Source organism: Lipophrys pholis, assembly GCF_963383615.2.
Source record: "Lipophrys pholis genome assembly, chromosome: 3".
NCBI classification, from domain to species: Eukaryota; Metazoa; Chordata; class Actinopteri; order Blenniiformes; family Blenniidae; genus Lipophrys; species Lipophrys pholis.
In genome coordinates this window covers 23,115,206-23,137,136 of record NC_137627.1, presented here as the reverse complement: position 1 = coordinate 23,137,136, position 21,931 = coordinate 23,115,206, and the positions used below count along the sequence as shown (strand labels likewise).

The 21,931-nt window shown below is 40.9% G+C and overlaps 1 protein-coding gene across 1 annotated transcript in view; it reads right to left on the bottom strand.

Moving 5' to 3' along the window:
• prx (periaxin) overlaps positions 1-4,782 on the bottom strand; it is a 37,369-nt gene extending 32,587 nt beyond the window's left edge. The window contains exon 1 of the mRNA XM_080459290.1: positions 4,579-4,782. The gene's annotated coding sequence lies outside the window, so the exon portion shown is untranslated. The remainder of the gene's footprint in view (positions 1-4,578) is intronic.
• Positions 4,783-21,931: the final 17,149 nt, after the last annotated feature.

Genomic DNA, 21,931 nt, shown 5'->3' with positions numbered 1-21,931 from the left:
AGAGATAAGTGCCAATTTTAAATTGACCTTTGTATTCTATTTTACATTTTACATCTATTTGATTCCATTTCCTCTTCTATTTACTCTTTATGTTTGTGGCGTGGACTGGGCCTCGGGAACGGAATATTGTACCACCACATGTCAACACGTGTAATGGTATGTCTATAAAAATCCTTGAATAACCTCATCTAAACTTCTGCACCAGGACTTCTTGAGACAATCATCGTGAAGTCACACACCGCACCCTGCCTGCTCCCCTGTCTGTCTGTAGCAGTGACAATGACACCGTCACTATGGAAACCGCAGAACGACAATTGGGAGGAAATCAGCTTAACCAGAGATTTTTGACTTTTGAAGTGCGACTGATAGCTACGATTCCTCACATCGATTCGGTCGGGAGATGTTGTGAAATGAGCTGAATAATTTCTGGTTGTCCTCCTGTGACTTCTCTCCTTTGACCCTGGTGAAACCCAGCCAGGAGCTGTAATCCTCTACTGTGACTGCTTAAAGCCCAATGGAGTGGCGCAAGTTAATGATGTTATAGTTGGCTCCGTAATGGGTGGGTTTGCGCATCAGGTGTCCAGCCCAAAGAAAACAGCCACCGCCGCGTCCGTCCTTTCAAAGGTTGATAACATTTCTTTGACATAATGAGCTGAAGCGGCGATGCAGCACATGACGGACAGCTGAGGTCTGTTTTTGTCATTTGTTTCTACTCCGAGGAATCATCATCATCATCATCATCATCATCATCATCATCATCATCATCATCAGAAAAACATCTCCTCATGCTCTTACATTAGAGTTCACCGTCAGAGGAAATAGTGCAAGCCTTTTGTCATAACTCGCAGGTAAAACCTTATTGGATCTAATTTTAGCACAATCACAAGTCCAGAGGAGGGAAGCTGCTTCTGTTACCGACATCAGACTGGTTGTAAATACATCAAAAGGCCCAAACAGAGGCCGAATGCAAAATCAAACAGAAGTTTCTAACTAACAGAATACTTTCGGAAAAGTGCAGGCAAAGATGAAATCAGTTGTAAGATGGAGACAACAGTGACGAGGAGGAACATTCTTTTAAATTGTGAATAATATTGTAACACTGTATCTTAATGGAAATCATGACTCAGTGAACTGGACTGATACTTCTGCGTGAGACTGATCTGTTCAAGTTGTTCTCGGGACTCGAAACTGAAATCTTACAGGAACTCCAAGATTGAACTCAAAAGGCAAACATAAGCTAAAATAATAAAACCTAAGCCAAGATGACATAAGATAAGGGAAGACAAGTTAGGATGATTTAAGATAAGTAAAGAAAAGGTATGCCAAGCGAGAAGAAGCTTAAACAGGTTGTGTTAAGACAAGAAATGCTAAGTCCAGATAAGGCAAGATATATAAGTTAAACAAAGATAAGTTAAATCAAACTGAGACAACCTAAGATATATATGATGAGCTAGAATAAGATAGGATAACGTAGTTTTATATTTACTGATCCTACATGAGCAACTTTGCATGTTAGTGCGGCTCAGGATGCACAGATAAGAAGTGAACTGAATGACAATATAATAAATGAATAATAGAGAATAAAGACAAAAAATACAAGGTAGCCTTGTTATTGTTAAACAATCGAAGGTATAGCCCGTCTATTGCATCCTGGTTATGTTTGAGTATATAATAACTGTTTTATAAAGCTGTAGATTATTACTGTTGGATATTTAGGTGTTGATTGTTCTGAGCTGGCCAGTACTTTAAACTAAATGATCATTAAAATGGCAGATGGCTCTACGAGGACACGCTGCTGACAGGTTGTTTTGCTCCAACATGACCCTGACGACGTAAAGCTTTGCCTCTGAGCTCCAGGTTTCGGGAGCGCTGCTGCTGCTGCTGCTGCTGCTGCTGCTGCTGCTGCGATCCTCCTCAGATAAAAGCATCCAGCGAGCGACATAACGTCCAACCCGCCTGAGATGAGAGCGATAGATCACGGCAAGCTTCCTGCCCATTACAGACATCAGATGGACAAAACACGACACACCCGCAGGCGTCTGCTGCCCCTGGACGGGAAATGCCTCCATGTAAACAGGAAACAGAGATATTTCTGATAGATTCACTCTCTACACAACTCAGGTCATTTAAAGGTGTAAAAACAAACATTATGAACTGAATTATGAATCTTAAAACACATTGAAGCTGAATCCCACAGTTGAAATGAGGTGCTGGCTCCAGTCATGTGTCTCCCTTCCTGTAAAACGCTCTCGGGCCGGCCGCGTACCCTGAGGGAAGTTCACCCCCGTACGGACGTCAGACGGTGTTTCCTCGGCAGGTCTCCCCACGCCCTCCACCCTACTTGACCCGGTAAACACTGGTCTAAAATTGCGCCCACCCTGCTCAGCAACCACCACCCAAAAGTTTGTCGCCAGGAAGCTGCTATCGCCATCCATCACTGGATGCTCGCACAAATCAGACAGCCAGCGCTTGACCTACTTGTTTTTAAATTTACGCACATCTTCCAGGACCATTTCTGTAGAACTTCATGAAAGTCTGCCTTAAACTACTGAATTTCATCCATCGAACTGACTGAAATGTTTCAAACCTGATGCTCCAACTTGGATTCAATCCTGTGTGCTGAGAGTATTAACCACGACATCACTGTGCAGCTTCAAAACTGTGTGTACATGAAATACATAATAAGAATGAACTACCGCCGCGTCTTGACTGCCATACAAATCAATTTGAATCCAATTCTGTACAATTTTATGCTGTCACATTTTAGTATCAGTGACATTTGATTATTTTTTTCTTTATTTTTTTAAGATAAGTGCAAATAATTTAAATTGTCTACCTTATCAATTTCAAAGTTTGAATGTTGCCCGGTAACAAAACAAACTATTCCCCTTCATAACTTGGTAAAAAGATAAAAAGTGAGTGCTTGCCTTAAATCCATTACACCTACAAAATGACAGAAATCCTTGCATAAACGTCTTGACTCAGGTGGAGACGGGGGATCGAACCTGCAAAGTTCCAAGTTGGGAAATGAAATGACGTCTCTACCAACCGAGTCGCCCGGGTTTTCTGCAGTTTTTAGTTAACGAGCACTTCACCCAAGGCCTCATCTACACCACAGTGAAAACAGATTGGGCGTGTAACAGTGTAAACAGGGCCTGAGTCTGTCGGAAGGTTCCCAGCCAGTAACAGACTTAAACAAACCAGTCTGAGCAACTGATTGAAAACTGTTGTCTCCGTTGGCCTGACATTACCGGTGTGTGCGTTATGTAACGCGGTGGCAGGTATGTGTTGGTGCTCTTCCCCGGGCCGGGCGGGTGTGTTTTGGCTGCAGGACTCCAGTAACCACTTTGGGCTGGCGTGCATACCAGGCTGAGGGGCAAGCTGGAACCGGGGGCCAAACGGATCCTGTGACCATCACACTGCAGCTGTCGCGGGTGTGTAACATTGAGACAGGGGCTATTTGAATTGACCACGCACTCCCACCCGCAGCTCCGGCAGCCCTGTGTGTTTGGCAGTAATCAAGTACGTTTGTTGGCAGGAGTGAAGAAAAGACGTAGACTGTTCGTACATTATGCAAACTGCCCCTGGGTAAGAAAATAACATCCTTCTGAAGATATCTAAGAGTATTTTTCATGGCAAATTCAAGTTTCTTATTTTCATCTAAGCATTGTTAGTGCACTTTCTGAACACTCGGAAACAAAACAAGGTGTTCATTATAAATAATTCATATAAATGAGGGATTTAAAGATAAATTATATTTGCATACATTTGTTGAAATGTGCAAAACTGACCAAAATCACAGGTTTTCCCACCACTGAAAATGTTCCTAAGATCCAAGTCTTCACAATAATATGCACAATCTTATGTGTTATTGAGCTATAAATAGGTGCGGTAAACATGATGTACGGGACACACTGTCAGTTCAACATTGTGATTAGTTTGTATTAACATGTTAGTATCATTAACTTGAAAAATAGAAGTGTGTTTCAAGTAGATTTGTAAGTTACTAAATATAGTTGTTCACATTATGTCACTTGTTATCACTTAAAGTCATATCTGGCTTTCCCATCTGCTTATATAAATGCTCTAAGTCCTTTTTAAATGTTACTTGACCCTGGTCGCATTACAAAACACTCTTATAAACATGGAGCATAGTGACAAGTCACGCTGCAAATAGTTCCCGTCAACCTCAGTGAATACTCGAGTGTTTGTAACCAGCAACTGGCATGCTGGAATAAACACAAGCGGCAGCTGTCTGACTAAAAGTGTCTTTGCATTTAAACAGCGTGCTATTGTTATGCTCTCCAAAGTCAGCAGTGCAGCGTCTGCGGGCTGCTTCTGCACGGCGCCCAGCAAGCCCCGAGTGTGGAAACAACACTTCAGAAAACAGGACGATCCACAGAATTATACAGATCCAGAGCGAACAACCAGTGAAGATGTTTTTCAGTGAAGCGAGGCCTGAGATTGAAGCTGTGACTTTAAAGGAGAAAATCTATCTGCGTTTCCTCTCTCATCAGATCGATGGCAGCGACAGAAAGCTCTCAGGTATGATGGGCCCCTCAGGTCCACACTGCCTACCTTGTGTTCAGCCTCCTCCAGAGGGTCAAAGGTGACAGGCATGCGGCACAGCTTCAGCCTCGGCCTCTCGTTCAGCTGCTTTCCTCAACGTGTTGTTTCGACTCTTACTAAATCTTTCCCCCTCTCTGTCTCTCTGTCTGTCTAAAGCCTTCGCCCCCTTGTCACCAGCCAGCCTGTTGCTCCCCTCACTGAGACCTCGGGCCCGGCCCGGGACCAGGGCATCTCTGCACTGGCGTCTGATTGGCCGCAGGGCAGACAGATGCCCCCATATTAGGGCGGCCAGAGGCGGAGCTGCACAAACAGCAATAAAGGAGGAAAGAGAAGCTGGATAAGAAAGTTTGTGACTGTCTGGGTTGAACTGTGTGTGTCTGCCTGTAATGCAACACACAGAAACAATATATTAAAGATAAAATGAGCTGATGGTGACTTAGAGAAAGTTAAAATTTTGGAATAGTTCACTTCTTTTGCAAAGCGTCAGCACAACTGTCACATGAAGGCTCCAACTGTGTTTCTAAAATAAATACAAATAGGCCCTGGCCCAATCAGCAATATTGAGTCAGGGTTCATTTCTAAAAACTTAAACTACAGGCCATAAAGTGAAAAGCTCAGAGGTCAGTCTTTCCACTCTGGATAATGTTCCACATCATCTACGTTCCAGCCGGTTGCTGCTGAGTTTGCACAACCAGCCCGAGAGTCCAGCACATTAAGTTTTTATCACCTAATATTTAAATTGAAGGATGGGACCGTTGCCAAAATCATCATGCACACTCAGACAAAGACAGTTTAAAAAACATACATATTGTAGGTTATATCATGAAGTGATTGAAACGCAGTGATCAATGAGCAATACTGGTTATTTTACAAGGTAGACAAAAAAATAGTAATTAGCTCCACAGTCTCCATTCATGTTCTTCTTAAACGATTTATTTAAAATGCATGTTTAAAAATAACAACAACAATAATAATAATTGATATCTCTCTCAAGTTTTTCTCTGCATCAGAACAAAGCAAATAATTTTTTTCAGCTTTTTTTAATTTTAGCTTTTAAAGAAAGCTTTCATGGTCTGCAGATGTAAACAGATGCGGATCAACTGCAAGTTGAAAAATGATACTGATTTATTCCTTGTTACTTCTTTTAAAAAGGTATTTGAGTTACTTTAATAGTTTCAGAAAATGTATAATATAGTAAATAAATAAATAAATAAATAAATAAATAAATAAATAAATAAATAAATAAATACATTTGTTTATGAACTGAGAAGGAAAGAGATAAACAGTAAAAACAAACAGGTGAGACAAACTACAAATATGCATTCTGCTGCTGGAAAGGGGAGATGATGTTTTCAAAGCATCATGAGTGATGTGAATACAGACGAATGGTTGTGTTACCAGCCATTTTTATGATAAAACACTTCTCCTGCAAACAAAAATGAGATGAAATAGTAAACAGCTGTTGGTTCAACTAATACAGGGGTCGGCCATCTTTATGACCAAAAGAGCCGTTTTTAGGATTTTCCACCAAGTATATTTAGTCTGGAGCTGCAAAACATACAAAAACTGAGGATGCATTCATGAAGTGTCATATACACTTAACATACAATTTATTATTACATTTTTAGCTGGGTTTTTTTTCAATAACCATTTATATTTTCCCCACTTTAGCCATTTCGCTGTTTGCAGTCATTGTGTGCTTCCAAGTGTTATAGCAGTTTGAGCTATACTAGATATTTTTATTTTGGCTTTTTGTTTTGAATAATTGTTTTGTTTACTTTTTCTTCTTTCTCCCATTTTTCCCTTTTTTCTTTTCCTCAACAATAAAAGCCATTTTTCTTAAGTAGTTTTACCTACTTTTGAGTCTGTTTTGAGCAAGTACATCTAGTCTGCCTGTTTAAGCAGTTTTCAGTCTGAAGATTAGACCAGCTTCGAAAATCTGTATGGAATGCAAATAAAACAAAAGGTTTATTTACCGATATTATTCTGAAAGCTTCATGGAGACATTGTAGAGGAGCTAAAGAGCCAATGTGGCTCCAGAGCTGCAGATTTCAAACAGCATGATCCACGTGAAGGCCATTCTGTATTTAGTAATTAAGTGTATTCCCCTCTACATCACACAGGGTGTCGGACAAAAGGCAGTGTTCCATCTGAGCCCGTGGTAGCATGTAGACGTTGAACAGAAATGGCCCCAGGATGGAGCTTTGAGGAACTCCACAGGCGCTCAGATCTAAAATTACCCAGTTGAAACGTGAAAGTTCCTGTCCTTTTGATAGAATTTGTCTTGCAACAAAGTGCATGTCAGATTTCATATAAACTGAACATATGTAGACATGTGTGTATATATAATACTTTCAACACTTTTCTGTGTTTCACCATTTCTAACACTATTAGCTCAGGACTAATGAGATACTTCTCATCCAGACAGCAGCTCTGCAACTGTTTTCCCTTTAACCAAACTAGCAAGTCAACTGAAACTTAAGTGCCTCGCATGCCAGTTAATTGCGGGAATCAATTACTAATTTGCAACTGCCAAAATCATTGGCGTTGCATCAAGACACCAACGTCGTGTGACATTTCATACATAAACTTTCCTTCCTGGAAGAGTTCAGCTGCTGGTTGTTTATATTCCTGTGTTCCTGTTCAGCAAATATAAACTAATAATAAAGTCCAGACTGCCTTTTCTTACAGGCAATGTCCAAATGAATTTTCCAACAACTGTCTGTAAGTTATTTATATCACAAACAGTTGAAAATAGCAGCGGCCCGGCCTTGGATCCTGTTTTAGAGAAAGTGTGACATAATTCAGGGCTGCAGCTGTGTGTGTGTGTGTGTGTGTGTGTGTGTGTGTGTGTGTGTGTGTGTGTGTGTGTGTGTGTGTGTGTGTGTGTGTGTGTGTGTGTGTGTGTGTGTGTGTGTGTGTGTTGACTCTCAGCCTGGCACAGTGTCTCTGCGTGTCTGTGTATCTGCACACATTGCCACGTCCCCTTCCCAGTATTTACAGATGATTTGTGGTAAACCAACTGGATGTGAACACAGTTAAATATGAGAGGGTTTAAGATGCTTGGTAATGATCCAGAGGTGTCCCAAGACCAATCTCTCTCTACCAACTAATACTTTACGGGTGGCAAGCAAACTCTTTGTTGATCCCTGTAGCTAAACTGTGGCTGGAATCAGGTTTGAAACGTGCAGAGGTCCGGGTTATTACCCATTCTTCAGAGCAACTGTTTACTGTATTATTAAAAAACGAGAACATTTTAGAAGAAATATTTTGTTGTCTTACCCATTCGTTTGGTGTTTTTCACCAAAATCACATCCGTTTTGACAGGTAAATTTTTTGCAGTTTTTTAGTAGTTGTGTGGAAATAGTTTGCCGAATTGTTAACAAAAGCCCCGGCACGCTTTTCCAGAATTTTCCGCACATATTGATGGGCTTTTTATGTTAATGCTCCCATTTTCACCAAAACGCCATGCGCTTTGAATGGTAACTTTTTCACCGTTTTTTTTGCCATTTTTGCAGAAATTCCTTCGCGAATCGTTGACAAAAGCCACAGCAAGTTATTCCAGAATTTTCCACACGTTCTGATGTGCTTTTTGTGTACGTGCTCCTATTTCCACTAAAATTCTATCCACTTTGACTGGCAAATCGTTCTAACATTTTTGCTCCTCGCTTCTCAGGCACACATTAAAAACAATAATATTAATTAAAAAAAAATCTGACCGAGGCAAAAATCACATGAATTGTACTTTTTTTCCACACCAGCTTTCGGTCAATGTCAAGTGGAGTCCCGCGACTTCAGGCTCACTGAAGTGAGGTGAAGTTGAGTGCTGTTCACTCCAGTGAGAGAATTTCATTTGCATTAACCGAGCTTGACTGACCCTGAAAAGTAAAACCCGAAGAGAGTGCTGCCAAGCAGAATTACCTGCAAGTTGTTGTCCTGCATGACTGCAAAGAGCTGGAAGTCGCCTTTCATAGACAATTATCAGCTGGAACTAAAGCTGTTCAACACAACAATGCACACTGACTGAGTTTCATCTTTTTTCTGATCATCTGTCAATGACATCCACTGCAAAGAAGCCAGGACAGCAAAAAGAATGTGTTTATTACAATAAAACTAATAAACAAATGATTATCCAACTGGAATCCGACTATTACAATGATGGATCCCGACACAAGCTGGACAAGACATAAACAATTGAATACAGCTAAAGCAATAGAAAATAGTATTTTCAGTTGTTTTGCATTTTTACCCTTGAATCATGGAATACAGTACTCTTTAAAGTATCTGTTTTTACCTTCTCATCTTTTCCATCAATGTATATTCAGCTTGACATATTTATAACTCCTCACAAGTGTGTGTGACTGTCTGTTCCGGCCTTAAGAGTCGGCGTTTTAAAACACTCTCCCCTGCTGATTATTGCCCCGGCCACCTGACACATGACCCCCTGCCCACAGATTCAGCCCTGCAACTGGGCAATAGATGGCTCTCTTGCCTGCGAGCCAGGCGGAGGTGGGGTTGTTGGTTGAAGGGTGCGGGGGTGGGGGGGTATAATGCTGTCAGCAAAGACCAGGGAGCCAAGACTGTGTCAGCTAACATGCTCATTGTTGCCTTCCAGCTTCCACACAAAGAAAGGATTTATATCTGGCAGCGGCCAGCAACCCCCAAAACAAGGGCAGGGCCGGTGAGGGCCGGTCAGGGCCGGTGAGGGCCGGCCGGTGAGGGCCGGTCAGGGCCGGTGAGGGCCGGTGAGGGCCAAAGGGAGCGAAAGGTATGAACGTCTACGATACAGGACTTTCTTCAAATGACACCTTGCTTAAAAAAATAAGAAGGGTTGGAAGATTTATTTTGATTGGTGTGGCATTAGCGGTTCAGTGTGTGTTTTAATGAAGGACTGAGGAGGTTCCTGCTGAAGAAAGTCTGATGGGGGGGTGCTGATGGGGGGTGAGGAATGGCATCGAGTACAAGGTCCGCTCAGACCGCAGCTATGTCCTCGTCAGCGCATAAATGAGCGAGGAAACTGGAGGAGCCCGTGTGTGTGTGTGTGTGTGTATGTGTGTGTGTGTGCATGCGTGCGTGCGTGCGTGCGTGCGTGCGTGCGTGCGTGCGTGCGTGCGTGCGTGCGTGCGTGCGTGCGTGCGTGCGTGTGTGTGTGTGTGTGTGTGATACAGTTAAGCCATGCCTGTCTGGAGGACATTAACTTCCACTCAAACCCGCCACGGCGACAGGAAACGAGCTCCTCTGATTGGCTGGAAGGACTCGTTCTAAAATGATGCATCATGTCGATTCTACTGTTTCTTTCTTCACTTACTTAATCAAACCACTAAATTACATCCTGTTGCTTGTAAGACTGTGTTTTAAATTCAATTTTCTGCAAGACTGGGTGTTGTTGTTTTTTTTCTTAACAAATTCGGTGTGAGATTAGCATCAGTAAATTATTCACGAACTTGTGATGTGAGGAAAACGCCCACATGGATTACAGAGAAACTCACAGATTCTGATCTCAAAGACGATTCACATTAAACCTGCTGTATATTCATGTTACTGAAGGTCTTGCAGAAGGAGATGAGTTGGCGGAGAATTCAACAAGCGCTTTCTGTACTATTGTTCCACCGACAGGCAACGAGTGAGTGTAGCCTTCCCGAATAATAGACCAATCAGCCACAACATTATGACCAGCCCGAATAGTTTCCCTCTGAACAGCCCTGATCCATCAGGGAATGAACTTCACCAGACCTCTGAAGACTCCATTGAGAACTGGAAACTCACTGAAATCCTCACGCTTTGCTATTTTGCCACTTCTATCGCTTCAACTTTGAGATCAGAATGTTTGTTTGCAACTGAATGTTGGTACCAGATTAAGTGGGTGCCGCTGATTATCTCTCATACGCTCACCTTTATGTGTTCAGAATGTTTATGGCTGACCTTATGTATGCTCGTCTAAACCGGGGACCTGCAACCTGCGGTTCTAGAGCGACATGTGTCGTTCCAATGTTTTGGCTTTCTGAAGCTTACGGAAAATTATATGGAGAACAATTTTCATCCTATCATCTTTTTTCACTTTTACTTGCATACCAAGCTTATTTTCAAAAACACTCTCCTGGCTCAAATGGTTAGAAATTGCTATTCAGAAAAGGTTGCACAGTGATAAAATTGCTAAAAAATAAAAAAAAAAAGTGTTAGAAGGATTGGCTGAATAGAAAAGTGGGTAAAAAGTTTGAAGCTGTGAAGAAAGAGCCGAAAACAAGACAAACAGTGAAAAAATGGCTAAACTGGGTAACTGTCATGTTTCCCATTTTAGCCATTCTTGTCATAGAAAAAAAATCATCAAAATTCAAAATGGCCAAAATAACTAAACGAGCTGAATCAGTTGAAAGAGGCTGAAATGGTTGAAATGGCTAAAGATTGGACCAACAGCCAAAACAGCAGAATTAGCAATGAAACATAAAAATGTTTTTTTTAGCTCTTTCATGATTAAACATGTTTTGTGGCTCCAGAAGAAGTTTATTTGCTAGAAACAGACATAAACAGCTCCTTTGACAGGAAAGGTTGAATACCCCTGATCGAACCATTAGAAATTGATTCTTCATCGAAGGTTTCTGTATTGACGTCCCCCTTGTATTTCATTAACATATGAAGTCTCAATTTTCATTTGTTGTACAGTTTCTGTGAGTGGAGTAAAGTGGCAGAGTATACAACTCCATCTCTTTGGTGTTAGAATTGTGTTTGGAGCTTGGATATATTGCAGAAATGTTCTTCTGTTTAATTTGTTATTTCATCCCATGATTACTGTATTATTTTATGCTGTTTGCGCTGGAGTTCTCTGTCTACTGCCTGATTGGCGTTTCTGAGTGTCTTGCACACACAGAAGGAGCTGACACACACGTGCGCACAAACACGCACGCACACACACACACACACACACACACACACACACACACACACACACACACACACACACACACACACACACACACACACGCTCATCAACACGGGCAGATAAACTGAACAGTCACTGAAACCTGTTATCAGCGGCACAATGCTGGCTTCCTCCCTGGGCTTCGCCTTGACCTGCACCTCCAGGACCTCTCGGCGTGCTGACCTGACCTGAGGGTATTATTAGAGATGAACGCGAGGCGTCTAGTTATACAAATACTGCTACAAATACTGCTACATTTTGTAAGTATGGTGGCCCAGAAACGTAAAACCCAGAATATGAATGGATAAACTCAAAATCTTAGAAAAAGTTTTTAGTCAGTTTCACCAAAAAAAAAACGTTAGAAGTAATATTTAAAACGTGATATGTCGAGAGGCGGAGCTTGTCATAATGTGAGGCAGACAGCTGCTTGGGGCCCCAGGCCACTAGGGGGCCCCCAAGAGCTGACAAACTTTACTCCACAGTAATGTCTTGAAATATAGCCACTGCAGTAACCAACTCCATTAACCCCGTTGAACAACCAGTGAGCAAATTGTAATGACAGATTTGACCGACGCCTCACTAAATGGCCCCACGTCTGCTACGTCCAGTAACTTGAGCGAAGTGTGTCAATCAATAAAAGTCAACAAAGCAAAATGAAGAGATTAACTTGTCACGGAGCGAGAAAAGAAAGTGAAGAAAGAAGAGAGCAAGACGTGTGGCAAACTCTGTCTGTGTGTGTCGGAGTTAAAATTATTGTGTGTCTGAAAATGCTACTTAGTTTGGTCGTATGTGTTGTTCCAGTTATTAGCAAGTAGCTAATGCTAGCTCCTGCTAACGGTAAGGCTAAATTTTACTGTTTTCATATCATCGTGAATTCATTCAGTAAATCAGTAATTTTTGGAATTCATCTAACTGTGGGAGCAACAGAGTGAGTATCAACTACCAGAGGGAGGGATAATTTCCCCTCATGACATCATGAAGAGAAAGTCTCTGAATGGCCTGTTTGAGCAAGTGAGGGAAACCACAGACTTTCTTCATTTCATACACAGGCTATGGGGACAAATATTACTGTTATAAACCATTAGAAAGTGAATTTTGCATAATATGGGACCTTTAAACTGAGAGACAACTTAAAATAGGTCATTTCTGACATGAAGAAAATCAATATTGAGATGTTTCAGTTCTTAGAGCGGGTCGTCCAACAGCTGCAGCTCATTCAGAGTCGTCACCACAAAGAGGCTGGAGCACAATACACCTGAGCTCCAATCTCTGCACTGTGTGTCAAACGTCTAACTTAAAAATGTGACATCTCCTTCATAAGGCTTTGAATGCTCTTGGACATGAATAAATCTCCAGACCCCGGAGGTCTTCAAGGTTTACTAATTGTTCACAAAGCCAGAAGAAACAAGGTGAAGCAGCTTTTAGTTTCCTTTACTTCCTGCTGACACACTCACTTGTTTTAAATCAGGGCTGAAAACATTCTGGTTTTCACAGGCTTCACAATCTTAGATTTTACCTCTTTTATTCCCTTTATCTTAAAAAAAGCTTTTGCATTATGTATTCTCCCCTGATACATTATGTACTTGCTCTCTTTCTGTTCAGTTTTAATATATTTTCTGTTCCATATATTTTTTATTTCATTATTACATGCTGAGTAAAGCACTGCGAACTTGCCTGGAGTTTGAATGCTGCTTCATAAATGAACTTCTCTCTTTACCATTTGTTGTTGTTCATGATGAACAAGTGTTTTTATATCAGCAACAAACTAAAACATTTAGGAGAAAAAAAGCTCATTTTCAGGCACTAAAGTGTAGCAGAACAGATGTGTTGGGTCTGTTCTGGAGGGTAAACCTGATTCCTCATCACACAGAAGTCCCAAGTAACTAAGTATTACTTTAATGATGTTGGTTTTTCCTGTATCTTTCTATCATGTATGTACTTTATTTAAACCCTTATTTTTCTGACTGTTTACACTCCCTCCATGTCAGGCTCTGTAACTCTTAATAAAGATTGCTTATTATGAGAGAGTTCAGGAAACCAAAATCTCCTGTTTATTTTACAGTATCTTCTTCTTGTTTCCTGTCTTTGTGCTCGCGATGTGTTGAGTGTGTTTGTGCAGCAGAGCGATTCATCCTGACCTGCATCGGAAGAGGGCGTCCAGGTGACTCTGAATATTCCACGCAGACACTCGCACATGGTCCACGGCGGCGGAGCCGGAGGAGGAAAACACGCCGACAGTAGCTCGCCGAGGGGCTGGCAGACCCGGGAGGGGGAGAGGCGGGCGGGCAGGCGGGCGGGCGCTGGAGGCGATCCGGGGGGTCACTTTGACTGCTCGGACCCAACGGAGGCTGAGCTACACTGTCACCGTGATCCCAATTAGAGAGGAAACAGCAGAGAGGAAGGGTGGAGAGGTCCCAGGCCTGCGAGAAAGGGATGGATGGATGGGTGGAGAGAGAGAGAGAGAGAGAGCGAGAGAGAGAGAGGATGGATGGAGGGATGGAAGGATGCACATATCAACATATGGACCACTGGACTTTCCAGTGTGTGTGTGTGTGTGTGAGTGTGTGTGTGTGTGTGTGTGTGTGTGTGTGTGTGTGTGTGTGTGTGTGTGTGTGTGTGTGTGTGTGTGTGTGTGTGTGTGTGTGTGTGTGTGTGTGTGTGTGTGTGTGTGTGTGTGTGTGTGAGTGTAGGGTGACAGAATGGGAGCGTATTAGCACTACTGGACAGTCAGCAGTTTGCCGCGGCCCTTGGTAAAGCCCGGCTCCATTGTCTGTGGCGCTGGAGGCTTTAGCCGCCGCCCGGCTCGGCCTTGTTTCTGGGCTTAGAGGGCCTGGACGCTGGATACCCGTCAGACACAACGACAGGCGGCACGGACGGTAGAAACACCACATTTGTTTGTTATAGTTGATCACTGAGCAGCGAGAGCATTCATCTCCTGGTTAATGCTGGTTAATTGACCAATGCCAAGTTTCCTCTTCTGTTTGTGGTAAACGCGCCTCGTACTCTTCAAATGTAAATACTTCTTCTTTTAAAACTTTGTTTGGTTTTAGCACAGAGCTCAGATTGATCAGTGCTGAGGTATGAAACTATCCAGCGTGGCCCTCAATAATGAAATCGTTTATCAAAACGAGGATGACTCAAGTATTTGGGTGCACAGATGGTTCACATTGGTTGTTGTCGCTGGTGTTTGGACGGGAGTTTAACAATAAGTTGTTTTTTCAACCGAGCAAAAAGACTATAGAGTTTGATTTGTTTTAAGGATGTTAAGTAATAAATAATTATCACATAAGGTGTTGGAAAAAAGTTGAAGTTGCTATTTTTATTTGTCAGGATTCTGAGATTTAACAGAGCATGTTGTCTCCAGTGAAGAGCAGCTCTGTTGCTGTTTCACTAAACTTATGTTTTCTGGAATAGAAGCTTATTGATCCTGAAGTAACCCAGTTTTAATTCCATGTCTGTTTTGGAATCCTCCTCTGATCACTCCTGATTGTGTTCAGCTCTGTTCCTGTCATCTCTTCTAACCCTTGTGCTGTTTAGCTTCTCTTGATTGTTTTCAGTTCCTTCATTGGTTTGGACTTTGGCTTTAATTCCCTGTTTCTGTGACATGCGAAGGCTCTGTTCTGGAAACCTGGTCGTGTGTTCAGTTATTCCTTCCAAGTCCTCATAGCTTCAGAGAAATAAAGGACCCGTTTACACTAGGCATTGTGTGATCTGATCACAAGTGTGAACAGGCACCAAAGCACTTTCAATCAAACTACTTCCAGAGGAGGTCAGGGACACATCATGTGTCGCGAGTTCCTGGTTTGACTTCCTATCCAAGTGTCTTTGGGCAAGACCCTTGAACCCCAGGTTGACCCAACTGCCTGCTACACACATTTTAACAATCCTATAAGTTCACAGCTGGCCACGCTGTTCGACTTGAATTGATCAAACTTTGGGCCACAACATGAAGTTTGCTGTGTGGAGGCTGATTGATGAAAACAAGCTGAATAGCGTACTGCGAATGAACGTGATTATACAAGATTAAAAAGTCAGAAATGTGCACCCTCCATCCATGAAAAAGAAACAAGTGAAACATGAACAGAGCTCTTGCTCTTGTGGTTTTTATATGTTTGAAAAGAAACCCCCCAAAAGTTTTTGTTTACATCCCACACATGTTGTTTTTTTTAGGTGCTTTGCCATTGTAGCCACAAAAGCATCTATTTGGGTTCATCACCAGTGTGGCGCTGATCACTACGTCACTTCAAACTGTGTTTCTATTGGTTACTTAGTTGATGTTCTGACACGGTCAGAATTTTATTGCAGGTTGTCTTTGGTCGCCATGACAACAGCCGTCCTTGAACCGATCTCACAGTCCAACATAGAACCACACATTTAAGATATCGACACAAATCTCTCGCCATTGTTATCTTTTTCTGGGACGGCCGAAGCTTGTAGCTTCCGTCCGGAGTGAGTGAACATAACCTATTTCAGCCGATGTTGATCTTGTGAATGTGAATCGTCATGTCAAGTGCATCCAGCCTCCTCAAGCGGCAGAATTCACTGAGCAAGCCTGTTTACTATTGTCTCTCAATGCAGATTTGTTGCCAATTTGAATGCTCCTTCTTACAAGAAGTGTTTTCTTTTCTCTGTGATGTCCTTTTGAGCTGAAGTCATTGCCTTCGTCCACATCCTCCGTCTGCTGCTTGCATCAGAGCAGCGTCTGAGCAGCGCTCGGCTTGAGCCTCCTTCATCTCTCCAGCTGCTGCCCTGCAGTCCGACTCATCATGTTGGACGGTTTTTCATGCCAGTGGTGCATCACAAACTGGAGAATTGAAAGGGCCGGCCAGTTGTTTGTTCTTTTTATGATCGGACTAATTCAGGAGTCGTACTGCGTCAAACCAAATGGTCTGGTGCTGCCTGTTCAGGTCAGTGTCTCTTTTAACAGACACTGAAGTGTTGTGAAGTTTGCTTGAAAAGACGCGTTCATGAACCGTGTGGCGTGAAAACAACTCGGCTAGTTGAGGCTGTGCGTTGACCAAGGAACCCGGTTAAGGTGACGTGGAAAAACATTTTCCGAGGATTTTCAGTTTTTAAGGCAGATTTTGGACTCATTTTTGTAGTTTGGTGGAGAAACAAACAAGATTTACTGGAAATGTGAAGAAAAAAACCGTGTGAAGCAGTTTTTTCTCCTCGATATCATGAAAACGAAGCACAACTGAATATATCACCCGACTGTTAGAACTCTGGACTTTTCCAGAGGGTTTTTCACTCTGAATATTAACTAGGATTGATTTACGAGGATTTGTTCAAATGATTTGGAACTCATAGCGACATTCACTGCAGTTTAAATATTGTTTAAATATACATCATTTGTCTGTAGATTCATGAGCTGCTTATTGGTCAACAAGCATTATATGCAGCTTGTATGAATCTAGTTTTTGTTGTTGTTGTTTTCTATATTGCCGCTGCTTCTTGTTCGCATTACTTCATAGTCAGACATGTTTTCCTTCCTGGGGTGCTAACGTCCACATCGTAAAGTAATAGTGTAATAAAACGTTTTCGTCAAGTTTTCCTTTGCTTGTTATCTTTTATCCGGCAAACAAGATAAAACCTGAGGAGGCGACTGTTTGCATTATCTTCTGTTTACTGGACGAGTGTCTCATTAGTCCTGAATTGACTCCTTTCAAGTCCTTCTGACAGCAACAGGAAATAATCCTCACCGTCAGTCACATTAGTATTAACCTATTAAAGGTCAGTTTCCCTTTCGAAGAGCTGTCTGCTGCTATTTGTCTTTAAATAACATCTAGAGCATTAATGTCAAACTTCTTTTATCCCAAGAAGGTCACTTAGGATGTGGTAGTAACATAATAGCAAAATAACTTATAGATACTGACAGCTTCAAAGTTAATCCTCAGTTTTAAAGCAAATGAATATGTTTATCTCCTGAATCTGTTCATTAATACTCCAGTTCAGAGGTCTGCAACCTTTAGGACAAAAAACGCAGTTTTTGTCACTTTCCACAACACATGTTTAACCTTTAATGGCTAACACGGCTTAAAACGTTTCATATGTATATAGTTTTAAAACACATAGAAAAACTACATCTCATGTTGCATTTATGAACTTTCAATTAAGATTCAGGATTGTGATCATTTCATTTCATTTTCAGCTGCTTTAGTACCTGATTATAACACTTATGACACTTTATTTTTTAACTATTTTTGCTCTTTTTGTAGTCTTGTAGGTTTTATTCCCCATTTCTGAGCTTCTTTTCTTTTAGAAATTCTACTTTTTAGGTTGTTTCTTTTAAAAAGTTGTTTTAGCAGTTTTTCTCATTTCCTGTGGTTTTATCAATAATTTTTTAATTGTCCCTAATTTTTTTTGCCAGCTAAGAGTTAAGAGCCCTTTTAAAAATGACTGTGTTGTATAAAAATAAGACCAAATGTTTATTTAGGTATAATTCTGTGAAAGAGACAGATGTGTCTCCAGAGCTGGAGGTTTCAGACGCCTGATCTGGGTGAAAATCCTCTCCTGAAGAACCTGAAGTGTGAAATCCTTCCTGCCAAAGTGTTTCTCTTCAGACTAATGTGGCGTAAAAGCCTGTCACATCTGGAACGACAGGATTTCTGCAGCCTGCAGCGATTCCACAAACTCACGGTCTTACTTTGACACTTGAATACTATTTCAGCGGCAACGAGTTACTGAGCTTTGGCTGCAGTATGACTGACCTCTGGGCTACAAGCGGTGTTGCCCTCTGCTGTTCACTTCTGTTGCTTTAGGACAAAAAACTGCTTCAGAAACTGTGAAACCAAATTAGCAGCAGCAGTCACTTCACCCAAAACTTGGAGGTAATATCTTATTTGTTTATGCATGTTTGACAGTCGTGGTACAGAGTCTTCTTCCTGTAAACTGTTTCAGCTGGACTATTATCGTTTTCAGTGACTTGTGGCTTTGCCTGTAAACAAAAGGCCCAAATGCATCGTTATATACTAGATCTGCTCTAAAAACTCAACTTATTGCATAATTTATTCATGATGATCAACTAAGATTGTTCTTTGCTTTAACTACTTACTTATTTCTTTAAATGAACAAATTTAATCCAAGAAAAGTGAACTTAATTTTGTCTTTGTCTACCTTCATTCTATCAGTCTGTGGTGCTCGGGAACGCTGATGGCTTGTGAGTATTGTAGTATTTGTATATATGTCGTGTGTTGAAATACCGAATGAAACACAGGAAAGATCATGTTTTGTTGTGTGGATGAATTTAAAAAGATTGGCTCACATTACTGAGATTATTTAGGTTCTGAAATAAACGAAAAAAATCAATGTCTTACTTCAATGTTTGATACTTGTTATTGTTGATTTCGCAGATTTAATTAAGTTAAATTGACTGTTTTTTTCTAAAAGAAATGTTCAGTGTGGCGTTCACTCCCTGCCTTATCTTTTTAACCTGGTGTCTCCGGATTTCCCAGATTGTTTTCTGGAGTTTCGTCAATCCCTCCTTCTGTATTCAAACCCTCAGTGACCCTGAGTCCTGTAGGCCTGTTTGTGTATTCCTGCTCTGAATCCTGCTTTCCTTTGTTTACTTTGGCAAGAAAATGAGCGTTGCTCTGGTTTAAAGTTCGTACGGTTGGTTCTTCTGCCAATGCTGCGGGCGAACAGCACATCATTAGATGATCACATGTGGGATTGTTTTTTCATGCAGTAATAGAATTCTGGGAAAAAACAAACTTGAAATAAAGCAAAAACTTGAAAAAGCTCACCGACGGACACAAACTGAAACAAATCTCCGGCCGTTTGAATCTTCTGCACATAGAAAGCAAGAACAACAACACTTTCATCATTTTCCAGTGACTGAGTGAATGCACCAAAGGGAGGAGCCCCAGAAAACACTGCAGCAGTGTAAAATAGACAGTCATCCATTCTTTGTTATGGTCAAGAATATAGAATAATAATAGTGCTTCACAGGTTTCTTGAAAAGCTTCAGTTAAGATGATAATGATAAAAACCAAATTAAATATAAAATAAATAGAAAGCAATATGATAAAAGTAGGTTTTGTCTGAGCATGTTTCTTTTTTCAGTAATATTTTGAAGGTAATTGCATTATCTGATGCAATGAAATAAAAGATGTTTGAAGAAAATATGTCGGCGTTTAGGTCAATATGAGGTTTATTTATACTTTATCTGGTAATTAACTGGCAATTTTCTTTTGCATATTTTATTTTTTATTTTTTTTAACTTGAGGTGTTGCTTGTAAACAAACAAACAAACAAACAAACCGACAGACCTTGAATAAATATTGACTTCTTTTCCCTCAGAGTGTGGCAGTTTGTGAAAAGTGTGCTTCCTGTACTCATTAGAGGCGATCATGATTGTCTGCCACATGCCTCCGTTAATCCCTGCAAAGTGCAGAGTCGTCGTGAGCCGTGAGTCATCGAGGATGGAGCCGGCGTACGCGCTCTCGCTCTCACTTCACACAAAGCTTAAAGCCCTGAAAATCCTGTGGGTTTAAACAGAAAGTGACTCAGAAGGATAACACAGGTTTTCTTCTCCGGATGCCCACTCATTTGCTCAGATCTTCTGCTTTTCCCGCTGCGCAGACAGATGAATAATTTGTTTTGAGACGTTTCATCAGTCGCCGCTGCCTGAACGAGAGCAAACAAACCGGAGGACTCTTGTCTGTCTGAGGCTGCATGTCCTCTCTGATCTGCACTGAGTTTTAAGAGATGAGTTTTAATAAGCCAGGAGGCCCGAACACTCTGAATCTTACACAAGAGCAGTTGTGTGGCTTAATTTTATTGCATTCACGTCCTCTTGAAAGCACGTTGATACAATTCTGGTTTTTGTTTCCCTTTTTAATCTTATGTGGGAGTGAATCGCCTTCTCAGCTCGGCCATCAGTCCCGTTCTTACTAATGTGATGTTTCACAATTACAGCACGCTTTCACCCTCAATCAGAGATACTTTGAGAACATTTTGATTTGTAAAAAAAGGTCAAAGATCAAAGTCCGTGTGATCTGACGTTCGGTTACCTTGTTATTAAGTTAATCTGTTCAACACGAGAATTTAGAAAAGCTGAGATTCGGGGCAATAAAGTTTGAATCTAACATTTTTGGATGAACGAGACCCATTTGAAAGTGTTGAGAAGCTGGATAATATGATAATATGACCCCTTTAAGTTTCACATTCATCTATTGCGCAAAAGATTTTTAATGTAGCATAAATATAATAAAAAAATGTAATGTTTATATCTTCTGAAAAATAGCGTGCACCTTTCATAATAAAAGCTGTGTATAATATGCACCCGGCGTAATGATAACCCGCTCATAACATCTGCATCACACACTCCTCCCCTGAAAACATCCTGGCTGTGGCCTTGGCACCAGCTTGTGAAAGTAGCAGTAGGTCTCCTTTAACCCGTTAAATTACATAACTTATATTCTATACTTGTCTATGTCTCGCTGTTGTAACAAGGACATTTCCCGGTAGTTGGATTAATAAAGTATAATCATCATCAACTTATTGTGGCACCAGTTGATCTTCTTTTCTTCACATTTGTGATTTTTATTCAATATATTATTTAGTTAGTGTATTTATTTTTTCATCCTGCTTCAGTTGATGGTTAATGTATTTCTCTCTGTGAAGAAGACACTTATGTTATGTTATGTTATGTTATGAATTTGAATCATCTTCTTGGTTACCTTGTTCTGCCACATCAGATACCGTATTTAACTAAATCTTAAACTAAAACAAGAACCACACAGTTTCAGAATAGCCCATTACCAGAAGATGTGACAGTTATTTGAACAATTTTTTTCATATTGAAAAATACCGACATTCCCTTGAAGTGAAATGAGGAACACGGTGAATCCAGTTCTTTAGGATTTAAAGGAGAGGCTTTGTGTCATGGAAAACTTGCCCCCACCATTGTATTATTTCAAAACAGACATTCATGAGTCACTGTGTGACATTTGGTTCAGATTTTACTGAGGGCCACTCTCTAAGAATCAGATAATCAAAGATGAGCATTGCCAGCACTCCCCCATGCCTCAGAAAAGGTTAATTTTTTTGAATGAATTAACGACCTCTGATGAATTCTGCGAGGCATCGGGCTTTTAGCAACCAATTGAATTAATGCAATCATACATGAGAGGGTTGAGAAATGATGCAGATTGGTTCATTGCATTTCGAGACACACGGGAACATTAATTTTGAAAAACATTTAAATGTATAAATGGTGCTATAGACAATAAAACCCAAAGATGGAAGTAAAGAGGAGTGTGTTTGATACTGAATATTGACGTAAAAGTCCCACATTATACAGTTTTTCTACCATTTGAACAGCATCATGACAACATTACCCATCAGATATCATTAAATTACTTTCACAAAACATTTTCTTTCTACAACACATACAACTTTTAAAAGATTTAAAAGATAAAGTCCAGTTTGATGTGCTGTTTT